The 6,652-nt window shown below is 44.0% G+C and overlaps 1 pseudogene; it reads left to right on the top strand.

Annotated features, from left to right (window-relative positions):
• Positions 1-340: 340 nt before the first annotated feature.
• Positions 341-2,434, top strand: LOC150049233 (serine/threonine-protein kinase Nek8 pseudogene; annotated as a pseudogene).
• The last annotated feature ends 4,218 nt before the right edge of the window (positions 2,435-6,652 follow it).

Here is a 6,652-nt window from a genome sequence, read left to right as displayed (position 1 = left end):
AGCTCAGAGCCTGAGCCCTGTCCTTGGACTTTCTCAAGGCTAAAGCTATACCACTTGAGCCTCAGCACCACTTCCACCTTTTTTCTATGTATGTGGTACCGAGGAATCGAACCCAGGTCTTTGTGCATGCTAGGCAAGCATTTTTACCACTAGGCCAAACTCCTGGCCCCCAAAATCACCTTTTTACATCAGTGAAAAGTAGAATAATAAGTACATACCTATAATGCATAGTATATATACAAATTTATGTCTATATTTCTATATTGAGAGACTATAACAATATGAAATTGTCTATATAAGATACACACAGGGAGTTCCGGAGGCATAACTGAGCAATGAGATGGAGAAACACGAGCGGATCCGAATAGTAAGGAGAGGCGCCTTCTGGACTGTGCACCTGTGCCTGCGAAAGGCTGACCAGAAGCTGGTGATCATCAAGCAGTTCCCAGTAGAGCAGGTGACCAAGGAAGAGCAGCAAGCAGCCCAGAACGAGTGCCTGGTGCTCAAGTTGCTCAACCACCCCAATGTTATTGAATATTATGAGAACTTCTTGGAGGACAAGGCCCTTATGATCCCCATGGAATATGCATCAGGTGGCACCCTGGCTGAGTTCATCCAAAAGCGCTGCAACTCCTTGCTGGAGGAGGAGACCGTCCTTTACTTCTTCGTGCAAATCCTGCTTGCTCTCCACCATGTACACACCCACCTCATCCTGCACCGGGACCTCAAGACCCAGAACATCCTTCTGGACAAACACCGCATGGTTGTCAAAATTGGTGATTTTGGCATCTCCAAGATCCTTAGCAGCAAGAGCACAGCCTACACGGTGGTGGGGACTCCATGCTACATCTCCCCTGAGCTGGGTGAGGGTAAGCCCTACAACCAGAAGAGTGACATCTGGGCCCTGGGCTGTGTCCTCTATGAACTGGCCAGCCTAAAGAGGGCCTTCAAAGCTGCAAACCTGCCAGCACTGGTGCTGAAGATCATGAGTGGCACCTTTGCCCACATCTCTGACCGGTACAGCCCTGAGTTGCACCAGCTTGTCCTGAGTTTGCTCAGCCTGGAGCCCTCCCAGCGTCCACCTCTCAGCCACATCATGGCTCAGCCCCTCTGCATCCTCCTTAACCTTCATACCGATGTGGGCAGTGTACTCATGCGGAAGGCAGAGAAGTCCCTGGTCCCAGGACTACCTGTGGCCCCAAGCAGTACAGGGAACCGGACTAGCAGTGCCCGCTGTAGAGGCCTGTCCCGGGGACCACTGAGACCTGCCCTTCCACCACCCCTGTCTTCAGTGTATGCATGGGGTGGTGGGCTCAACACGCCCCTGCGGTTGCCCATGCTCAATACTGAAGTGGTCCAGGTGGCCACTGGGCGCACACAGAAGGCCGGGTTCACATGCTCAGGACGTCTCATCCTGTGGGAGGCCCCGCCCTTTGGAGCTAGGGAGGGGGTCCTCTTGACTGGGGCAGTGGAGCATCCTCAACCCCAGTTCATCTCCCGTTTCCTGGAGGGCCAGTCAGGCGTGACCATCAAGCAAGTGGCCTGCGGGGACCTCTTCACCGCTTGCCTGACTGACCGAGGCATCATCATGACTTTTAGCAATGGCAGCAATGGGTGTTTAGGCCATGGCAGCCTTACTGACATCAGCCAGCCCACCATTGTGGAGGCTCTGCTGGGTTATGAGATGGTGCAAGTGGCCTGTGGGGCGTCGCATGTATTGGCCCTGTCCACGGATGGAGAACTATTTGCTTGGGGCCGTGGAGATGATGGTAGGTTGGGACTAGGTACCACTGAGTCCCATAGCTGCCCCCAGCAGGTTCCTTTACCTCCAGGACAGGAAGCTCAGCGAGTTGTATGTGGCATTGATTCTTCCATGATTCTTACAGTGTCTGGCCGAGCCCTGGCATGTGGAAGCAACAGGTTTAACAAGCTAGGCCTGGACCACCTTTCTCAGGGGGAGAAGCCTGTCTCCTCTCAGCAAGTGGAGGAGGCCCTGAGCTTCACACCACTAGGCTCTGCACCCCTAGACCAAGAGCCCCTTCTGAGTGTGGACCTAGGCACTGCACATTCAGCTGCTGTGACTGTCTCAGGCAGCTGCTACACTTTTGGCAGCAATCAGCATGGGCAGTTGGGCACCAAACCTGCCTGCTGGGGCAGCCAGGCACCCTGTCAGGTCCAAGGCCTGGAGGGCATCAAGATGGTGATGGTGGCCTGTGGGGATGCCTTCACTGTAGCCATTGGGGCTGAGGGAGAAGTGTATTCCTGGGGCAAAGGAGCCCGAGGTCGGCTTGGAAAGAGAGATGAGGATGCTGGGCTCCCTCGGCCAGTGCTTCTGGAAGAGACACACCCTTACACAGTGACTTCTGTGTCCTGTTGCCATGGAAACACTCTCCTGGCTGTGTGCCCCTTCACAGATGAGCCAGTCCCCCCATGAGGCACCGGGATACATCTCTGGACCACCCTGACATGGCTCCTGCCTGAGATATGATGGTGCCCACCAGCCAGCTCTTGGGATTGCATCATCGGCCGGATGGAAGGACCCTGCTCTGCTTCCAGCCTGCCCTACACTAAAAGCCCTCCTTAGGCACAGTCCACTGTTTTCCTAATACTCTTCTCTCCACAATCATTTCCTTATTTGTTGTCTCTAAGACTCCAATCTGGTGCGAGTAGACAGCCAAACCTAGTTTTTAAAGCAAGGATGGCCTAAGAAAGCACCTTCACCCTTAGCTCAGTTGGAAAATTAGGCCTTTAGTGGGGTGCCGGTCATTCATGCCTGTAATGCTAGCTACTCAGGAGGCTGAGATCTGCGGATCTCCTGCTAAGGAAGCTAGAGCAGGAAAGTCCACTAGACCCTTCAGTTAACTGCCAGAAAAGCCAGAAGTGGAGCTCTGGCTCAAGTGGTAGAGTGCTACTCTTGGGCACAAATGCTCAAGGACAGTACCCAGTCCCTGAGTTTGAGCCCCAGGACCAGCACAGAAAGACAGAGGAAGTGGTAAGGGTCGTGGCCAGGGAGGATTAGTCCCTGGAGTCCACTGGGAGACCAGCTCCAGACTTTAGAGCAGGACAGGCTGAGGCTTGTCTGGACTGGTCATTAGGCCTGCTTAAGCAATGCATGGCCTGAGGCTGGGTCTTCCAAGGAAGCCACTCCCCCTCTTATCCAGAAGCCGAGATCTGCATTTCCTTGGAAAGCCTCCACTGGAAGCTGGAGTGGAAAAGCCTGGAAGTGGCAATACAAAGGATCCATCTGAATGTTGCAAGCCTTTCCCCACACTGCAGGTTGGGAGAAAAAAATACCTAGCCAGGCTATACCAGTTTCCCAAAGGACTACCAGTAGCACCAATAACAATATTACTGTCTGCCTGAAAAAAAAAAAAGATACACACACACACACACACACACACACACACACACACACACACAAAACACAATAGTGACCTAAGCACATAAGATTTCTCTCATATAGAAGTCAGGAAGTTTACAACCCCATACTGATAGAGACTTTTTATGAATTCACTGTGATATCGGACTCTTTGTTCTTACAATCTTCATTCTTGGAATGTAAATCTCATCAGTATGATTGCCTCATAGTTGCTACAGACAGCAATCTAAGAAAAAAAAAGAACACACTGAATTGTTCACTTCTCTGAATCAGTATATAAGTAACCTGTAAAAATATCCTACAAGATGCTTCTGCTTATAATTATCTGCCAGAAGTTAAACACAAGGGCAACATCTGACTATAAAAGACTGCAATGTGTTCTTTATGTTGGTTACATGAGAAAAAGAAAGGAGGCCAGATGTAGTGATACACTCCTGTCATATGGGATAATTCCAGAAGTAGAGATTGGGTGCATACCAGTTTGAGGACAGCCTATATCAAAGAATTCAAGGAGGTTCCATTCTCAGCCAATAAACTAGAAATACTGGGATACATATTTGTGACTCCAGGCACAGAGCATGGGAAGTGTAAATCAGAGAATCATAATCCAAAAATTCTAAGTCCTACTTGAAAAACATAAGTAAAAATGATGGACGGTATGTTTGTAATGGTAGAGCACTTTCTGAGCTCACATTTTGTTTCTTAATAAATGAGTAAACGAATAATTTTTTAAAGAAGAGGAACTATTCAGTATTCAACATATATGATCTGACTACTATTTTCACATGAAACCATAGTTTTAGTCTTGAATGATGAGCTAATCATATACACAGTATACTTAAACAGCTTGAAATTATACTTCAAATGCTATGATACAATTTGCAATCTAGTTCTAAGAAACTGAATATTATGCCCTGAAAGTAGAAATGTCTTTGTTGGCTCATGTGAAAAATATTTTAATAAGTAAAACTCAGGCTTTCAGGTTATGGAAGATATGAAATGGTTTTTAAATTTATATTTTTCATCATGACTGTGAATTTTAAAAGAAATTTCTGATGTGTCCTTAATATAGTGTCAAAATGTTTTAAAAGTGAATGGGTGTGAGTATGAACTTTCTGAATTAAAATTCAGACATACAATAAGAGTAGGACATCGGTGAGATTGTGTTCTCATTGTCACATTTCCTATTTAACCATGATCTGTTATCTCATCTCCTCCATACTGTTGTTTTTAATTCTTTTGTTTTGTACATTTTACATATAGAGTTCCTTTACAAATGATTTTCTCCCATTTAAAATCTATACAATTTTATTGAAATTGCATATATATATTACATTGTGGGATAACCATGTTAATGTTATTAAGCCATCTTTATGAGATAGAGCCAAATTCAATGTAAGCTCTTGGCTCATGTAGCTGTGTCAAATGACTGGCGGTGTTACATCAGACAGGGGGGCTTTATCAATTACACTATGATATCAAGCCTTTATAAACATCAGTGCAAGTTCTTTGGCAATCCTTTAACTGCTTTAATTATTGGAAAACAATAATTTCTTTCTTTATTTCTTTCTAGTCAAATGTAGCCCGCTGACTTCATGCATGACTTATCTCAAAACAATTTCAGTACTAAATAGATCAATTAAAAGGAAAATGTCTCAACATCTGTTCAAATAAAGAATGTGTTTAGTGTACATTAAGAGACTTTATGTAGGCAAATTAGTTTTGAAGTAATCAAACTAAATGATTCCAAATAAAAATTAAACAAATGTATATTGCAAAGAAAAGTCTTTAGACTTTGGTCTTCAGATCAGAATACTAAGGTTATTAATAACTTATACCATATAATTATGAAAGCTCTAACTTTCAAATATCACAAAATTAATACATTAAATACACATTTTCATTAAAAATCAGTATTGTTCATTTTCTACCTAAACATTTGTAAAGATACATTATGAAATGCAGAATATCCTTCATTTATAATGGACAAGTTTCTCTTCTGTCTTCAATTTTGAAAAAAAAAACAATATAAATACACAGAATGTATTTCACATTAACTTCAAATGAAAATATCCGGAATTGTTTATGACACACATACACAGGTGTGGAAGACAAATTAAATAGTATATATTGTTAGTTAATAAAAAATTTTGGTAGCAACTCTGTTTTCCAACACCCATTCATTTATATGAATGTAAGTGTGAATCAGCAACTAGATACAGATGGATTTTAATATGTTTACAGAGTTGCCGATTATAGAAAACAAATATCCAATTAACAACCCTCCATTCACCTGAAAATGTGTTTTTAATACAATTCCTAGGATATATTTATTTTTTTATTTTTTGCCAGTCCTGGGCTTGAGCTCAGGGCCTGAGCACTGTCCTTGGACTTTCTCAAGGCTAGAGCTCTACCACTTGAGCCTCAGCACCACTTCTGGCTTTTTTTTCTATGTATGTGGTACTGAGGAATCGAACCCGGGTCTTCATGCATGCTAGGCAAGCACTTTAACCACTAGGCCAAACTCCCGGCCCCTCCTAGGATATATTTAAATGTTACATTCACACAAAAATCACAAAATTCCTGTAGTCCATCAACTAGTTGCACAACACTGGTCTAGAGCACCTGTTCTCCGTCAGAAATCTTAATTCGTGTTTGTATAATTGTGTTTTCCCACTGTTACTTTGGTCTTTTGTCATTTTCTTATCCTGACCTCCATTTCTCATATTAAGTATTTTATTCCCTGACATGTGCATAGCATAAATCTCCTTTGAGTTGTTTATTGTCCATGTTAAATAGAAATAAAAAGCAGACCCCTGTTCATTTGTTCCACTACTCTACCTCCATTCAATTCCTGACTCATTCTTGTGCCTTACTAGGTATTCCTCCATGTATAACCAATTACATTCTCATCCCGAGTTCTGTCTCTCAACTTGAAACTATAGTGTCCTGACTCTACATTCACTTTCCTCTTCCCCAAGAGGCTCTCCACACTGTTCCCAGAGTGCCCATTTCCAAAAGCAAACTTGATCACAGGACTACCTACTTTAAAATCCTGCCACTGAGTGGTGGTGGCTCATGTCTGTAGTCCTTGCTATGAAGGATGCTGAAATATGAGGATCGAGGTTCAAAGCCAGCCTGGGCAAGAAATTCCTTGAGACTCTCTTGTCACCAATGAATCACACAAAAAGCCAGAAGTGGCTCTTTCGCTCAAGTGGTAGAGCACTAGCTTCGAGCAAAACTAGCTCAGGGACAGCGCCAAAACCCAGAGTT

Source organism: Megascapheus bottae, chromosome 20, assembly GCF_031878675.1.
Source record: "Megascapheus bottae isolate mThoBot1 chromosome 20, mThoBot2.hap1, whole genome shotgun sequence".
NCBI lineage: Eukaryota > Metazoa > Chordata > Mammalia > Rodentia > Geomyidae > Megascapheus > Megascapheus bottae.
This window is presented reverse-complemented; position numbering and strand designations above follow the sequence as displayed.